The 19,347-nt window shown below is 40.9% G+C and overlaps 1 pseudogene; it reads right to left on the bottom strand.

The window, feature by feature from the left end:
• Positions 1-13,307, bottom strand: part of LOC150042550 (vomeronasal type-2 receptor 116-like) — a 33,584-nt pseudogene extending 20,277 nt beyond the window's left edge.
• Positions 13,308-19,347: the final 6,040 nt, after the last annotated feature.

The raw sequence follows: 19,347 nt of genomic DNA, 5'->3' as shown, positions 1-19,347 counted from the left end.
ATTCCTGATTTTAGTTGAAATGGCTTTAGCTTTTTGCCATTAAGTATAATGATAGCTGTGTTTGTTTTTTCATACATGGCCTTTATTATACTTAGGAAGTTCTATGGTTCCTAGTATCTTCAGAACTTTTAGCATAAAGGGGTGTTGTCAAATGCCTTTTCTCCATCTATTGAGACAATCATGTGATTATTGTCCTTGCTCCTGTTGATGTGATGAAGTATATTGACTTGTGTATTGAACCAGCTTTGCATCCCTGGGATGAATTCTGTCTGATTATAATGTATAAGTTTTTTGATGAGTTGCTGAAGGTGGTTGGCCAGTATTTTGTTAAGAAGTTTTGCAACAATATTCATCAAATAAATGGGTCTATTTCTTAGATAATTCCCTGTCTGCTTTTGGGATGTGAGTTATGGTGACTTTAGTAGTATTGGTGTGAGCTCTGCTTTGAAGGCATTATATAAGAATTCAGGTATGAATCCATTAGGACCTGGGATTTTCTAGGACAGGAGGTCTCCTACTGCCATTTCAATTTCAGTACTAGAAATAGGTCTTTTAAGTTGAATTTGGTCTTCTGGTTCATTGTCAGTATGTTAATATGGCTAGAAATTCATCCATCACTTCTAGATTCTCAAATTTGAAAATTATTCCCATATGATGCTCTAGATCCTGTAAATTTCTGTTGTGATATTTCCATTCTCATCCATGATTTTCTTTATTTGGGAGTGCTCCCTTCTTTTTATGGTCAGCTGGTAAAGGGTCTATCAATTTTGTTAGTGTTTTCAAAGAACCAACTCCTTGTTTTATTTATTTTTTCTACATTTTCGGACTCCAGTTCACTTAACTCTGCTTTAATTTTAATAATTTGCTTCCTTCTACAGGATTGGGATTGGTTTGTTTTTCTTTTTCTAAGAGTTTAAGGTTTGCCATTAAATTGTTAGTTTGTGATTTTTCCAATTTCTTGATGTAGGCACTGAGAGCTGTAAATTATCCTCTGAGTACTTCCTTTGCTGTGTCCCAAAGGAGCTGTGTGCTCTTTTTTGTTAAATTCCATAAACTGTTGAATTTCTGTTCTGATCTCCTGGAAGACCTACTGGTGATTCAACAATGTGTTGTTCAGTCTCCATGAGTTAGAGTTTTCTTTGGTAGAGACCGGTGTTCAGTTCCAATTTGATACCCTTGCGTTCAGAGAGAATGAAGGGAATAATTTCAGTCTTTCTATGCCTGCACATGTTTGCTTTATGTCCTAAAATGTCATCTATTTTAGAAAATTTTCCATGTGCATCTGAGAAAAACGTATATTCTGGTGTTGCTGGGTGGAATAATCTGAGTTGGTCTATGTAGTTGTTCAATTCTGAGGTTTCACTGTTGAGTTTTTGCTTGGTTGATCTATCCATAGGTGACAGTGGTGTGTCAAAGTCACCAACAATCACTGTGTTTGGATATGTATGTGGTTTTAATGTGAGCAAAGTTTTCTTGCTGAAGTTTGGTGCTTTGGCATTAGGTGTGTTGATTCTCCCTGGCTGCTTTTAGGATCCTTTCTTTGGTCTCTATTGATCCTGTACAGATTATAATGTGCTGGTGGGATGTCCTTTTCTAGTCAGGTCTGTTTGGGGTTCTAAAAGCTTCTTGTATCTGGATGGGCCTGCCCTTCTAGATATTTGGGAAGTTCTCTGAGATGATTCCCTGAAGTACATTTCAATTCAATTCCATTGATCTCTTTCTCCAGGCAGTCCTCAGTACCAATTAGCCCTAAATTAGGCTTCCTAATAGTATCTTGGAGTTCCTGAAGATATCTCTCATTTTTCCTAGATATGGTTTGATTCATTTTCTGGTTTCTCTCTATAATATCTAGATTATATTTGATTGAAGAAATTCTCTCTTCCGCATTGTCTAACTTGCTATCAATATGTTCTACTTTGTTCTTCCTCTCCCTACCTTCCAATTGGTCATTTTTGATGCCTTGCATTTATTATTTTGGATCATGTATGGAATTCTTTATCTCTTTGATTTTGATTTGAGTGATCTCTTTGAAGTCTTTTAACTCAGCAGCTTTGTTGGAGTTCAGTCAGCTTTTTATTTGTGGATTCTATTAATTCATTCATTTTTCTTCATCTGTCTTTGTCACGTTCACATATGTCCTTCTGTATATTTTCAAACTTTTCATTGATCATGTTTACCAATTGCATTTGTAGGACATTTAAAGAACTCTCCTCTAGGTTCATCACTGCCAGATGGAAAGATATGTAGCTAAAAAAAGGTAAACAATAAAGGCTCAAGGGGGCCCAAACATGGAAATAAGGATAAATAGGGATTTGGTCTATATGTGCTTAGACCTTTTGGCATCATATTCTCAATCTCCTCAGGGCTGTGCTGACATGCCATTTCACAACTGAAATAATTTGTAGCCTCTAGAACTTTTTTTTCAGATATTTTCAAATCTTTCTACTCAGTGTATCTGGGCCAACCTACATACAGAGAAAAGAAATGAATTTAGCTCACTGGGCCATTTTTGGACTGAAACACAGTAGTTCCTAAAGTCCCAGGAGATAGCTTATCATACTGGAACACAGAACAGAGTTCAGACTTGTAGCTGGAAGACTGAGATTAGATCTCAGAGCCATTTTGTGTCTAACAATTTTTTAAATGCCTATTCTTTCTCATAGACTCTTGTAAAAAAAATTCTGAAAATACTTAGCCTAATAACCTGTAAAACTCCTTAAGAAAAATCTCTAATGGTGTGTTCCATTCAACATGGAAGTTTTTAACTGTGCAGGAGAAGTCACCATCCTGACCTTATTTCTCATTGCTGGTTCTGCTGTGTGATGAAAAAACATTTCATAAGTTGGTCTGGGCCACAATACTCACAGCATTATGTACTTTCTAATTTTTCATAAATGGTCATTTCAAAAAAGTTTGGTCAAGCAACCATTATGCATTTAAGCTCAGAAACAAAAATAACCCCAGATTACCAAGGAGAAAGTCTTTTTTTAAAATTCGTAATGGTTAACTTCCATGACAAAAACTATGAATCTACAACTGTCTGAATGGTGGTATGAAAAATGAAAGAAAGCTTCGTGGATTAAGCATTTCATGAAATTTTACCTTCTCGCTGCAAATCCCATTGTGAATTCATGATGCAATTTTTGACTTTTATAAAAAATGTATATTCCTAATGTGTTGGACATTCCATTTCGTAATTTTAATTTATTGTCAGTGTGATGTATAGAGGAGTTAAAGTGACATATATTAATCATCGTTGACAACAGAGAAATAGAAGTAGTCACCATGCTTTGCAACTAGAATTTGAGAGGACAGAAATGATGGAGAAAGAAACAAAGAAATGAAGTACAAGAAAAAAAGGAAACAAATGAAATGAAGAATAAAAAATTAACAATTAAAAATTTAAAAAGCAGGAAATTGAATGGAATATCAAATAATGAAAAGCAGTGTTTCTAATTTAGGGGAACCTGAGTCTCCATGAAATTCTCTAAACTTTGTCTTGGTAACACCTTGCGTGCTTTGGAGTGTTCAGCTTTCCTGTAGTTTGGTTGGATTCAGACACACTCTTGACAGGGCACTGTCTCTGTTAATTTGAATCTCACTCTCAGGTTGTTGGTGGGAGATTCAGAGAAGCTTGGATTTGTAGTTACCTTGTGTGTGTGTGTGGCGGGGTGTGGGAGGGAATCTATTCTAGTACTTGGCATTGGAAGGTTTAGGGATTCAGTTTGGGTCTGTATTCTCTTCGGGTTTGCTCCCTTCTTTACAGATGGGAACTTTGGTCCAGAAATTCTGAGTCACCACAGAGACCTGGTCCTCTAGGGAGGATTCTGGGATGAGTTACTCATGAGATATGAAGCTGGAGTTGTACTGAAGCAGAGAAACATGTTGATCGTGGTTTGGTGTCTACTGTGCACAGGTAGGTCCTCAGAGTGTGGGGTCAATGCACTTGGTAGAGCTAGTTGTGAAAGAGAGCTGGGGCCTGCAGGATCCATGGGTCAGTGTGGGGACTGCTTCAGCAGTGAGGGTGATGTATGCAGCAGCTGCATGGCCAGCAAGGGCTCAGGCGATGAGCAGGATCTGAGAAGCCCACAAAGCCCTTGTAGCTGTGGGTGTTGGACAGCTTTGCTAGGTGGTTGTAGAGCTGGCCTGGTACCTGGCATCACTCAGTGTTGGTAGGACAGGACAAGCTGAGGGAGTGAGATGGCTATGACTGCTGTGGGAATACTGTGGTTTCAGCAGCAACTGAAAGGCAGGGTGCATGGCCACTGGGACCAGATGGGTCCTGAAGGTGGCAGGAGCAGCTACTTTTGGGTGGTTTCTTGGTGGTACTGATTGCCTGGAATCTCTGAGGTGGGGTCAATATTGCTTCTCCTCTTTGGTTTTCACGAGTCTGGTATTGCATGAATTCTTTAATTCGTGAGTAATATTACGAAGTTTGCTTGACGGTGTTACAGGCATGCTTTGTTGGGCCTCTGTGACTGCCTGGGTTTTGGTAGTTAAGAAGCAGCTTGCCAATGCTGGGCTGGGGCTGCAGCTGCACAGCAAGATCCCCTTGCTATTTTGCTGTTTTTTGCCTTTCCAAGGAGTCAATTCTTCTTCAGTAGAGCAAGTTTTTATCTATTTAGAATTTGAATGTCATGGATCTCTTCAGGTAAAGGGTGTCCTGAGGCCCAAAATCTGTTGATAAAAGAGAGATAGAGCATTTACCCTAGAAAGTGTGTATTTCCTTTGAAGAGTGTCATTTACTCTCTCAATCTCTCCCAGTTTATCCCCAGTTACTCCCCTCCCTGCAAAGTTGTATAGTTCCTTTACAACATAGTATATAATGGATTTCACTGTTGACTTGTTTCAACCTTTGGCCAACCATTTCTGTGCTTCCTCTTCTCTTCCCTAAATCATATAAATGTATATACAAAACAAAAATACAGGAATAAAGAACCGTGTCAAAAAGGAATAAACGAAGAAAGCAAATTGAAAACCACACATAATAGAATCCAAACAACACTTGTTTTAATTTTCATTGTATATAATCTTAGACGCAATAATATTGCACCCTAAGATGATCTCCTAAGTATATCATCCTTTATTATGTGTGAATATTTAGATTACTGTTTAATTAATCTATGAGCATGTAATAATTTGTTTTTTACTTTACAATGGGTTTACTTGTAGATTCATAGGCATATTCTTTTTTTTATTTTTGCCAGTCTTGGGAGATTAAACTCCAAGTATAGGCACTGTCCTAGAGCTTTCTCAAGGATATCAATGTACCAACTGAGCTACAGCATTGTTTATGTATTTTTCTGTACATGTTACACAAAGAACTAGAACCAAGGGCTAGGCAAGCACACTGTCAGTAGGCCACACTCATGGCCAATAGACACATTTGTGTTATTACAAATGTGTAAAACTGTGCAGCCAAGTTTCTTTGTGTCTAGCTTAATTAACTTAATATATTTCTTTCAAATCTCCATTTCCTTATGAATTAGGGCAATGTCATTCTTTCTGACAGAAGTCTGTAGAATTTCATTGTGCCTATACCACATTATCTCAATCCATTTATCCACTGTAGGAAATTTGGTTTCATTATATATTTTGGCAATGATAAATAATGCTGCCAATAACATGGCCTTGACAGTGTCTTCAATGTAGCCTGGTCATTGGATAGATGCAAAGAAGTGGGATTGCTGGTTCTTGGAGAAGTTTTATTTTTGTTGGCAGATGTGATATTTCTTACAGCTTTAGCATTTTTCATGGTTTGCCTATCTTGCATTCTAAATTATTGTTTTCATATTATCATGTAGAAAAGGGTTATTTGGTAGCTTACCTACCACCAACTCTTGCACATATGGTGAAGGTCAAAGACTTGTTCAGACTGTTTTCTTAGTCATTTCTCTTCATACATGTCTTTAAATTTTTCTTTTATAAAACAACAAAAATGATTGTTATTTGTGTTGTTTGAAAATCAATTTCATTATAAATTACCTTATGGAATTTTGAAAAATTTGAGTGACTACTATGAATAATTTGAAATTAGTAGAAAAATTTGATAGTATGCACATTTTTCTTCAGAATTTTAGTGGGTGTTTTCATGGAGCTTTTTTCCTATGCCTAAAGATAACAGTGAGGAATAGGTCATTCTATGAATTGTCGATTTGTCATGTTGATTAGCTTCAGCAAAGCTCTCCTCCTTGATTGTTCTCCTAGATAGTTTGCCTGGCTTACATGTAACAACTTTATTAGTTTTGTTAACCATCACATTATGTGGTTTTTCTTTTATAAGCTTAGGGTTAAAAACATCTTTTGCTCCAGATCTTTGAGACAGGAGTCCATCAACAGTCTTTGATTTCCAAAAATGACACCCAAGATACAAAATCAAGGGTGCGGATGAGTTGGCAGCCTTACAGACCAGCATCAAAGACACAGTACAATTAGTTAGATGGGTGTCTAAATCCATTTCCAGGAAATGTTTCTGTTTCCTTCTTTCATAACATGAGGAATGGTCACTAACACCTGGTGGCAATGTGGATAATGTAACTGGTTTTCTTAGAATCTCCCCTTGAGATGTATTAAAAATTAGAAAAGCCTTTATACAAGAGTTAAAAAGGCAAAAAGCATTAATCTCTCCATGTAATATAATTTGGATTCAATATAATTTAGCATGAACAATACCAGCCTAAAAAATGGAACTTTAAAATTCAATACTACTTTTCAATTAGGTTCATTTTTAAAAGCAAAAAAAGGGGGGGGGGTCTGAGATTCTTTGTATTTGTTAAGTCTGGACTCGTTAATTGGAGTGCCAGTGCAATTCTCCTATTCTACCAATTTTAAAAGCAACCAGGAAATATCAGGATGTGCGTCTCATATTGTTACTATATCTGACTTTGTTACCTAGTATATTGTATATATGTTTATTTGATTATTTGAAATAGGAAAAGGAAGGGGGAAAAGAAGATGATTGGGAGGGGGGATATGGGGACAAAAACATGAGGAGGGATATTAATGTGTGAGAAGTAATTCGTCTGTAAATCTACCCAACAATAAAAAAGTACAAAAAAAAGAAGAAAAATAAAAAACCTTCTTAATTAAATTCAGCCAAACCCAAATTCACAATTACCAATAGACCCAAAAAAGAAAAAGAAAAAAATAGTACATTATTATTTTATTACTATTACTACATTATTGGAAATTATAATATTCTTTCTGGGTAATCTCAATAACACAATTGCTTACTGTAAAGGATCAAATAAAAAGAATCTTTTCAACATGGACTACATAATATGGATAAAAGACTTTATTTTCTACTTTTGTCCTTTTTTTCATTTCTCTAAATTTTCTGTACCTTGTGTCTTGTATGTAAGATTTTACTATATGTGAAAGGGAAAGTAAATCACAGAAACATCAAGACAAGATACATAACATTGATACACAATTCACAAGCCCCGCCTTCAAGCCCCAGGACTATCACAAAGGAAAAACAAAACAACAACAAAAGGAAAAACCCAGAAAAGTATAGATTTATCTTACCTTCAAATCAATAAATCTGAAAATAAACAAAATAGACATGAAAGAGCTTAAGGAAATGAAGTATTTTCTCTCTGTCTGTCTGTCTGCCTGTCTGTCTGTCTGTCTCTGCCTCTCTCTCTGCCTCTGTCTCTCTCTGTCTGTCACACATACTCACAGTGGAAAAGAAACATATGAAGTCTTCAAACCCCCATAGACTCCTGCTTACTTAGAGAACATTTGTTTGACTTCACTGGAAGTCTTGACACATCTCGGTCTTGGGATCTGGCAATCACTCAAAGGAAAGATGAGGTGAGAATCTGGGAAATAATATTTGTATGGTTCTAAGAGTACAGGAGAGGAGAGAGCTGCACAAACACACCACTGTGGGAAACTCCAGAAGGATGCCTTCAACTTTTTATTTATTTTAATTAACCAAGTAGAGTAGGTAGTTAACCAAGGCTTTGGAAAAATCCAAAGGAAATTATTAGGAGAGAAATGTTTATAGCTCAAAAAATGCCAAGATTTGTGTTTAACCAAATCCCCCAAATGGAAAACGCTATAGCTTATGAAATACTAACAAAAATTTGGTCTCAAGTCCTATGTAAATAATTAACTCTAGATTAAACATTGCTTTGGTCCTTGTTTATAAAATTTAAAAGCATGACCCAAAAGAATCAACTTCCCAAATATCTTCATCATATCCCAGAATAAATATTAAACATAAACACAGATAATTTTTTTCTCAAACTATGCTTTCAAAATGAAAACATCCAAGATCATGATTTAAAACAACAACAATTACAAACAAAAATAAAAGGCAAAAACTTCAGATGCAGGTTACTCACACTTTTAATCAAACTACTCAAGAGACTGAGATCTGATGAAGGTTTGAAGCCAGCCTGGGCAGTAAAAAACTTGAAGTGGAGGTATGGCTGAAGTAGAGCCCTGAGCAAACAGCCAAGTAAGAGTGTGATGCCCTAAGTTCAATCCCTGGTACCAGCACAAAAAGAAAGGAAAGGAAAGAAAGGCAGGGCAAAGCCAGGCTTCAGCTTATAAACACAAAGCTAGAAAAGATACATAAAAAGAATGAGGCTGGGAGCATAGTGGTAGAGTGCTTGCCTAGCCTAGAATGCAAGAACTCGGGGGGTTGATTCCTCAGTACCACATACACAGAAAGAACCAGAAGTGTGCTGTAACTCAAGTGGTAGAGGACTAGTCTTGAGAAATTCCAAGGACAGTGCCAAAGCTCTGAATTCAAGTCCCAGATGAAGCCAAAAGGAAAAGAAAAAAATGAATTCAACTATCAAAGATGAAACCTATATTCAGATCAAAACATACTAGGTTAAATTGAGAAAGGATGAAATATGTCAAAAGAAATATTCACTGTCTTAAAGTCATAGATATTGAAATTATCTAAAATAAAAGCCATATATGAACAGAACATTAGCTGGCTGGCACTGGCGGCTCACATCTGTAACCCTAACTACTCAGAAGCTAAGATCTGTGAATCACAGTTCAAATCCAGCCCAAGTAGGAAAAGTCCATGAGACTTTTAAGTACTTAAATACTAATTACACACAAAAAAGCCAGAAGTTAAACTCTGGCTCAAGAAGTAGAGTGATAGCCTTGAGCAAAATATTCTCAGAGACATTGCTTAGGCCCTGAGTTCAAGCCCCATGACCACAAAAGAAGAACATCATCATAGAATTATAGGAAAGAACTGGTTAAGTAATTGAGTCTCAAACAGAGCAGGGAAGAAATAATGGAAATTATTTGAATAAATTTTTTCCCAAATTTGATTCATTTTTGACTTATAAATGCTGAGATTTAAACAAAATATTCTCCTACAATAATTAATGAAAAGATGTCTAAGGCCAAATTTACCATAATACTATCCTTGAAATTAAAGATTAAATCTCTTTGCTATTCTTGTTGCTGTGGTTATTCCTTTTTACTGTATTTTATTGTCATGGTGATATATAAAGGGGTTACAGTTACATTCAAGAATAGTGGGTACATTACATCTTGAACATTGTTATCCCTTTCCATGGTTTTTTTTCCCATTTTCCATTCTACCCCCGCCCAATCATCTTGTTTTTTCCCCTTTCCCTTCCTTCTTTCAAATAAAAGCATTTACAAAATACTAGGTAACAAAGGCATATATAGTAACAACATGATGTAAACATAAGGCAAAAAAGAGAACAGAAATAATTTCACATTGTATATTAAGAACAACAATTCCCAAGATAAACCTCTTGTTTCCATATCCTGGAGTTCATTTCACTTGCCCTCATCCTATATGACTGTATCTACATAGATTTTGTGATCCTTTGCTAGGAGAGTCCCTGATGTGTACTAAGAATTACTAATGAGGGAAATCATGGAGCCTATGTTTCTTTGGGTCTGGCTTAATTCATTAATAAAATGTCTAAAAAGTCTGTGGGATTAGAAACATTACATATAAAAGGGATGCAAACAGGCACATATTTTCTAGCGAAATAGTGAAGTCTAGAAAGAACAATGAACCAGAATTAAAAAAAAATTTCTGGTCCTAGATGTTGTTACCTGGTAGAAAATACCTTTCAGAATTAAAAGATGAAAAACATGTTTTCCCAGGTACATAAAAAGAGTAAGAATTAGCATCCATCTGTAATGCTTGTTGTCGCTGCCCGCGGCAACGTCACATCATTTCGGAGGTGTACTGGGAATGATCACAGACTCTAGTCACTGCAAGCAGAGGTCGTTTATTTCTCTCTCCTTTCTCCTCTGCCCCCCCATCTTCCCCCCCTTCTCCGTCTTCTCTCTGTCCTCTCTCTCTCTTCTCTCTCTGTCCTCTCTGCAAACCCCACACTATTTATATCCTTAAGCAGCCAATCACAGTAAAGGTCATCTGCAAAGCAGCAAACAAACCTGGAAGAAATCTAGCAATCCCCTCTATTCACAAGCACGGAAAAAAACGAGTGCAAAGAAACTTCCTGTTCAACCAGTACTGACTCATTAGCGAGCTGCCAGGTTCCAACATACAATCTTACTTCCTCAGGAGGCTGAAAACAGTGGTCTCCAACACTTGTTACTCAGAAGGATGACATCTGAGGATCATGATTCAAAGACAGCCCAGACAGAAAAGTCTGTGTAACTTGTACCTCCAGTTAACCACAACAAAAGGTAGAAATGACAATGTAGAGAACTAGCCTTTAGCAAAAGAAGATCAAGGAAAATGCCAGACCCTGATTTCAAGCCCCTGGCCTGACACAATACAGGGATAAGGATAGTAGTAATTAAAAACCAGAATTCATACTTCAAAATATGTGAACAGAAATCCTTCAAGCAGAATAAAATAACTGAAACCCAAAATGCTAATCACTTTGGTTGATAATAAAAAATGTTCTTTATTATTTAAATGTCTTGGAATGTTAGTAGATTCGACTAAAAGTATAAGAAGCATTGTAATGTTTGTAACATATCCAGAAAGGGAAAAATATACACAAATCGAGGCGTTCATAGATTTTTGTTTTTCTACTGGGGATGGAAGCAAGGTCTTTCCGGTGTATGATACTTAAAACCTAAGGCCCTACTACAATCACTTTATGGTGATGGCTGTTTTGAAGATGCTGTGGTTGAAGAGCTTTTTCTCAGGCTAGACAAGTCCTCTATCACTTTAGTCATTCCCTAACCTTATGGGGTTTTTTTTGATGATGATGATGATGACCGTGGTGGTAGTGATGATGATGATGACTATAATGGTGATGTTTGACCACACTAAATTTAGAGGAGAGGGCTGTGTTGTATCACATGACCTAGGCCAGATCTTGTGGATTCTATAACAGAATATTTTACAATAAGTATAATTGTAATAAAATAGGATTCAATGCTAGATTGTAGTAAGTGAAAGATGTACAATGAATTGCCTAAGAAAGTAAAAAAAACACATACACAAATGAATACAAAAACTAGGTATAACTAGGAGGTAAAACTCCTCAATAAAAATATTAATTAGGTAAAACATGGAGAAAAGAACATAATATAAATAGAAAAATCAGTGCCAAATAGTAGGTTAAGCCAAGGAACAGTGACTTATGCTGTAATCCTAGCTGCTTAGGAAGATGAATTCTGAAGTTTTACCCTTCATTGCCAGCACAATTAGAAAAGTCCATGAGTCTCTGATCTCCAATTAACAACCAAAGAGTAAGAAGTGCAGCAGTAGCTCAAGTAATAGAGTACCTGACTTGAGAGAAAAAGCTAATGCACAATGCCCCAAACCTAAGTTCAAGGCCCAAGCCCCAGTACAAGCACATACGCACACATAAAGATGGCAGATGAATGTCAAATCAGACTATAGCTGGACAGGTGTGTGGCCTAGTGATAGAGTGCCTAAGGAGAATAGAAAATATCTACATATATATTTTTATAAACCTATGTTAACCATCATTTGTATTCTTGTATTGTATTTTTTCATTTGTATTTGTATTTCCTTAACTTGCCTTTCTGCTTCTGTATATCTTCTTGCTAAAACCCTGAGAAATGCAACTGCTGTCCTTGTGGGTAATCTACAACCACCCATTTGTCCTTGGGTCCCAGACACTGAGCTACACTCTAGCAGGGAGTATACACATTCCAAGCCAGGAGCAGAGATAGTGGCCATCTGGTACCTACAAGTTTGGACTTGTGAGGGCCAGAAAACTAGGGCAAATGTCAACCAATCAAAACCCCATTACATTGAAGATCCCCCTAGACTCATATCTGGCCTAAAACCATCCTCCTAAAATGACAGCCAGCTAGACTCACCAATGATTAGTCACGACCCCTTTCCTGCTTTGTATTCCGCCAATCATTTAATGGAATTATAGTATAAATTTCCTGCATGGTGTATTGATTTGTTGCTATTACTTGCTGGGGCCTTCCCTCTACCAAAGTATGTATAAAAGGTGCTGTAATCTTGTGCTCGGGGCCTCTGATTTGCACTCGACTATCAGTGCTCAGAGACCCGTGCTCGAGCTCGTCAATAAATGACTCATTGCAATTTGCATTGATCCTTGGTCTCTGGCGATCCTTTCAGGGGGGCTTCAAGTTTCTGCGCACTATATTTGATGCATTGGCCAGGAAGCCCTTCCCCGGGACACCCAGATGCCTGGTCACTGAGTCATCAGGAATGGCTAGTAAGTTGAAAGGCATTGCTGATCTGCACTGGTTATAACCAATCTGTATAATTTCTGGTTCCTTGCAAGCTCTCTGTCTGTGCTGGCAAATGTCTTGGCAGACACGCTATAAGACAGCCGGCAGGGCCAGGGGGAGACATCCTCTGTGCCCTTCTGGGGGCCTATTATCGGGGTGGCCTTGCTGCGACTGCCCCTCTGGTTAGCAGCTCCCTCTGGTTAACAGCCTAGGCGCACATGCGTATGGGCATATGTTGTTTGTTGTCTGTGTTGTTTGACTGAGTAATCTGTCCTGTTAAATGTTTGTCTTAACTACCACAGCTAAAATTTAAAAGGTTTACATCTGGCTGATGCATCTTTGAGTGACCGGGGAGAGAAGCAAGTGGAAAGACTCAATCTGGGCCTGGAAATTACAGAAGCAGGCTTGCTCACCTGCCCTTGCATCACTGCTACCTCCCGGGGCAGGGAGGAGGGGGAGAGTGCAGAGGAGTTCTCTGCAGACTCCTCTTGGTCCTTGATGGGACCCCTCGGTCTGGGCCACCTGTAATGGAAGGGGCCCTTTGATTGCTGCCTCTGCCTGTGTTGTTGTTCAGTGGTGTCCGAGCCCCCGGCTTGACCTAGGACTGCTCGTTGGGTTGGCAGCCTCATCGAGTAGTCTGTCTTACAGGGACAGAATTCCCTGACTGTGGTCTTTAACCAGTTTCAATTTCTCTCACAAGTTTTAGCTGCCTCATTATTCAAAATTTGTTCCCAAGTAGGTTGTGGCTCAGTTTCCCTTCCCCCCTCTTTTTTCAGGTTTCCAGTGTGTGACTCCCGAGGTGGAGAGGAAGGGAAGTTTCAGGGGCGCTGCCCAGATTCTGGGATGAGACCGGGCCTTTAATGGAGCCGCAACCCCAGCTTGCCATGTGATGGCACTTCCCTGAACTTCATCGATACAGGTTCAGTTTTGCTTTTTTCACAGCCAAAATCCCAGCCCACCATCTGGTGGCCCTTCCCTGAACTTAAGCTCCACAGGTTCAGTTTTTATTTTCTCACCCTGGAAACTACAAACAGTGACTCCGCCAACATTTTGGGGGAAAGAGACTCCCCCCAACCTCCTAAGCATCCAACTTTTCAACCTTTTGGAATAAGTGACACCCCTTATAACAGAACTAGTCTATCCCTTTCAGATATACTTCAGTGTCTGTTCATATCCAATCCACATCGATGTCGGTGGTACCGGAACTTAACCTACTTCTTCTCCTTTCTGCTTGTTGTGTTTGTGTGGTCACTCCTTTTTATAGATATGGGTCAGAGACAGAGCTCTCCATCGGCCCTCCTGACCAGTCACTTTAAGGATGTAAGAGAAAGGGGACACAATTTAAGCATGAGCCTCAAGCTAGGCAAGCTTATCCCTCTTTGTCAATCTGAGTGGCCTGTTTTGGTACGGGTGGCCGCCAGAGGGAACATTCCACCTCCCTTTGATTCAGAAGGTAAAAGAACAAATTTTCCTCCCTGGAAGGGTAGGACACCTCGACCAGATACCATACATCTTAGTTTGGCAAACCTGGTGGAGGACCCCCCTGCCTGGTTGTCGCCACTCCTTCCTCCCTGGCAGGAAGGACATAGGGACTGGAAAAGTGTCCCATTCTTTTCTAGTTTTGCCAAAAAGCCCATACCCCTTACTGGGAAGAGACTTACTAACCAAAATGGGAGCCCAAATCCAGTTCCATCAATCAGGTCCTCAAGTGACAGATGCACAAGGCAGGCCACTACAAATTCTAACCTTGCAGTTACAAGACGAGTACCGCTTGCATTAGAGTCTTCCACCACAGGATGAGGACATTACTTACTGGCTGAGGAGATTCCTGAAAGGCTTGGCTGAGACTGGAGGGATGGGGCTGGCTAAACATAGGCCAGCTCTTTTCATAGTGGTTAAGCAAGGGACTGACCTGGTGAGGGTCCGACAATACCCTATGTCCAGAGAAGCACGAGTGAGAATAACTCTCCACATCAGACGTCTTTTGGACCAAGGAATACTGAGGCTCTGCCGGTTGGCCTGAAACATGCCTTTGTTACTGGTCCGCACCCTAACTCGAACGAATATCGGCCAGTGCAGGATCTCAGAGAAGTCAACAAAAGAGTGGCAGATATCCACCCCACCGTACCCAACCCATATACCCTCCTGAGCTCTCTTCCTCCTGACAAACAGTGGTACAGGGTCCTAGACTTAAAGGATGCATTTTTTAGCTTGCCCTTGGCACCCAAATCCAAGATCTTTTTGCTTTTGAATGGACAGACACAGAAAGAGCCGTCAACAGACAGCTGACCTGGACCCGCTTGCCTCAAGGATTCAAGAACTCCCCTACTCTCTTTGATGAAGCTTTGCATGAAGACCTGGGTGAGTTCAGACAAAAACACCCTAATATAACCTTGTTACAGTATGTAGATGACCTCTTTGCAGCAGAAACCCACGAAGATTGTGCCCAAGGGACGGCGGACCTGCTGCAGACACTGGGTGATTTGGGGTATGGGGCATCAGCAAAAAAGGCCCAGATCTGCAAACCAGAGGTAACATACCTGAGGTTCCTATTAAAAAAAGGGCAGCATTGGCTAACTCAGGCAAGAAAGGAAGCAGTCCTCCGAATTCCCAATTCCCGCTCCCAGTGGCAGGTTCAAGAATTGTTGGGAACAGGAGGTTCCTGCCAGCTGTGGATCCCAGGCTTTGCTGAGCTAGCAAAATTGCTCTATGAGGCCTCCAAAGAACATGTACCCTTCCATTGGACAGAAGAAGCTGATCAGGAGTTTCAACAGATAAAAACTGCCTTGCTGTCAGCCCCAGGCCTAGGCCTTCCTGATGTTACCAAGCCCTTCCGCTTGTACGTAGATGAGCGGAAGGGAGTGGCAAAGGGGGACCTAACTCAATATCTGGGACCTTGGAAGAGATCGGTAGCATACTTATCAAAGAAGCTAGATCCAGTGGCAGCAGGATGGCCTCCCTGCCTAAGGATGGTCGCTGCCACCGCACTCCTTGTAAAGGATGCAGACAAATTAACAATGGGACAGGAACAGTGTGTGACCATTCCCATGCAATAGAGGGAATTTTAAAGCAGCCACCCGACTAATGGCTCAGTAATGCCAGACTCACACAATACCATAGTCTGCTGCTCAACCCGCCTAGGATCTCCTTTCAGGCACTGCAGACACTCAATCCAGCAACCTTGATGCCTGACCCAGACATGGAGGCCCCATTGCACGACTGCTCTGAGATACTGGCAAAAATCCACGGGACACGGGAGTACTTGACTGACCAGTTGTTACCAGATGCTGACTTGGTATGGTTCACAGATGGGAGCAGCTTTATCTACCATGGAAACAGGTATGCGGGAGCAGTTGTAGTAACTGAGACTGAGGTGGTCTGGGTGGCACCACTGCTGATAGGCACATCTGCCCAGAAGGCGGAGCTGATAGCCCTAACCCAGGCTCTGACGTTGGGTAGAGGCCAAAAGCTGACTGTGTATACTGACAGCCGATATGCTTTTGCTACTCCCCATGTACATGGGGCTATTGACTGCTGAAGGAAAGACTATTAAAAACAAGGAAGAAGTATTAGCCCTCATAGCCGCCCTCTGGCTACCTAAAAAGAGCCATTGTTCACTGCCCAGAGCACCGAAAGCCCACGGATCCGTTCTCTAGAGGAAATGTTCTTGTAGACAACACAGCTAGAGAGGTGGCCCTGTTGGTCACTAACGCCTTGCCAGCCCAGATACCAGACCCTGGCCCTAGGATGCTCCCAGAGGAACCCACTTACACGGAGGAAGATCTGCAGTGGATCTCCAATCTCCCAGAGACCCAACTCTTAGATGGCTGGTGGAGAGACTCGCAGCATAGACTTATCCTGCCAAATGCGGAAGCCAAAAAGATTTTACTCAAACTCCACTGGTGCATGCATATGGGCACGAGGAGAATGCAGGACCTGATGCAACACTTTGGACTCAAAATTGAGAGCCTTGCCGATCAAATAGAACAAATTGTAAAAACTTGTAAAGCCTGTCAACTAACAAATGCAGGACACAACCGACAGGAACCAGCGGGAGAGAGGAGACAGACCTGGGGCTCACTGGGAAGTAGATTTTACTGAGGTAAAACCTGGAAAGTATAGGTATAAGTACTTGTTAGTTTTTATAGATACCTTTTCAGGATGGGTGGAAGCCTTCCCAACAAAGCACGAGACCGCCCAGGTAGTGGCCAAAAAAATTTTAGAAGACATCCTCCCCAGGTATGGTTTTCCTGTTAAAAAAAGGATCAGATAATGGACCTGCCTTTGTTTCCAAGGTGAGTCAGGGATTGGCTTCCATACTTGGGGCAGATTGGAAATTACATTGTGCTTACAGACCCCCAAAGCTAGGGCCAGGTAGAAAGGATGAATCAGACTCTTAAGGAGACCCTAACCAAATTGACCATGGAAACTGGTGGTGACTGGGTAGACCTCCTTCCTTTTGCCCTGTTCAGGGTATGCAATTCCCCTTTTAAGATAGGCCTAACCCCTTATGAGGTGATGTTTGGAGTCCCTCCTCCTATAATCCCTGATTTACCCTCAAGGCTTGTAACTACGAGAGATGATGATGATTTAAACTTTCACATTCTTTACAAGCCTTCCAGAGTGTTTACAGAGAGGTCTGGCCTAAACTAAGAGAACTGCACATCACAGAACCTCAACCCATGCCTCACCAGTTCAGGCCTGGGGACTGGGTCCTCGTGAAATGCCACCGCCAAGGGAACCTCGAACCCAGGTGGAAAGGCCCATTCCAGGTCATCTTGACGACCCCCACGGCACTTAAAGTGGATGACATAGCTACCTGAGTCCATCACACACATGTCAAGCCAGCACGTCATCTCGCTGACGACGCCCAGCCAGGCCGGCAGATCCAACTTCGGATGTCATCTCACCCCACCTCCAGGGTACCCAGTGGCGAGTGGATCACTCCAAGGACAACCCCCTAAAGCTAAGACTTAAGTGTCAGCTAATAGTTAATGGGAGGAGAGTTTGTCTTGTTTGTTGCCTGTTATTCTATATTAGGAAATTGTGCTAGAAATCCCCATCAGTCTGTTAACCAAACGTGGGAAGTTTATAATTTTGCTACCCAGGAGATACTGAATTTCACTTCAAAGATGGCCCCACCGTGGACATGGTTTCCCAAACTGGAATTCGATTTAGGCACTTTACTGTAATTGCCCCAATCCGTTGCAGTGATTCAAAGCCGCCCCTTTTATGTGTGCCCCGGATATCTTAGGGGGCGTACAGAACGGGAAAAATGTGGGGGAGCAGACAGCTATTTCTGTTCCCCATGGGGTTGTGAATCAACAGGAGATACTTGGTGGGAGACCCCCAGAAAAGGAGACTTGTTAATAATGAAAAGACAATGTAAACCCCCATGTATCAATGGTCAAGACTTACCATTAGCGCCTCCAGTAATGGGAGGGGGAGCAGTGCTACTCTGGACAGAAGGCAGCGAAAAATGAGTGTAACCCTGTGTCTATTTGATTCACAGATGGCGGGAAAGAGAATCGGCTTTGGACAGGAGGGATAAGGATTTATGATGAAAGCAGGTTTGCCCCCAAAGACCCAGGGGGGCTCCTAGGAATAAGACTGAATATAACCCCCACCTCTCCAACGGTGGTGGGACCCAACCAAATACTCAAACCTCCTCTAAGAAAATACCCAAATCTAAAAGGAAGGGCACTAAAAGGTCACAGCAACCACATCCAACTTCTCAAAGCCCACCACCAGTGACGTCCAGTGATTTGGCTGTGTACCACACAGTCCCAGTAGCTCCAGTATTCCCAGACACAAACCCCCTTTTTCAGCTCTTAGTGTATACTTATGAAGTCCTTAATCAGACTCACTCGGACATCACAACTTCTTGCTGGATGTGTTTCGATTTACAGTTTCCCTTTTATAAAGTTCTAGCAACAGTGCAAGATGTTTCAGAGGCTACTGATGATTCACAATGTAAGTGGACGCAGAAAACTGCCCGGTTGACATTGCAAACAGTGACGGGACAAGGCCTATGTGTGGGCACTCCATCAGCCAAGTATTCTCAGCTTTGTAACAAAACTTTCATCCCTTCTAATACTTCTACTAATGTGTTGCCCCCCCCCAGATGCCTGGTGGACCTGCACGACCGGACTTACTCTATGTCTCTCCTCAGCCGTGTTAGGAAAAAGTAACAAGACATTTTGCGTCCTAGTGCAATTACTACCCAGACTTGTGTATCATACTGAGGAGGAGGTCATGGCAAGGCTGGACCCCACCCAAATGAGAAGGTTAAGAGGGAACTGATTACAGCTGTCACTATAGGGGGTCTAATTGGATTACCTGGATTAGGACTGGTGTAGCTTCCTTAGTCACCCAGAAATCCTGCTATAATACGCTGCGTGCAGCCATAGATGAAGACATAAAGGAATTAGAAAGTTTCATCTCTTTCCTCCAAAAATCGCATGAGTCATTAGCTGAGATAGTGTTACAGAACAGAAGGGAACTTGACTTAGTATTCCTACAACAAGGAGAGTTGTGTGTAGCCCTAGGGGAGGAATGTTGTTTTTATGCTGACCGCACTGGAGTAGTTAAAGAATCCCTACCTAAAATCTGTGATGGCTTGCCCAGAAGGAAAAAAGAACGAGAACAACAGGAAAGCTGGTATGAATT

This window comes from Megascapheus bottae, chromosome 35, assembly GCF_031878675.1.
Source record: "Megascapheus bottae isolate mThoBot1 chromosome 35, mThoBot2.hap1, whole genome shotgun sequence".
NCBI classification, from domain to species: domain Eukaryota; kingdom Metazoa; phylum Chordata; class Mammalia; order Rodentia; family Geomyidae; genus Megascapheus; species Megascapheus bottae.
The sequence above is the reverse complement of the archived record's forward strand: the minus strand, read 5'-3'. Positions and strand labels throughout refer to the sequence as shown.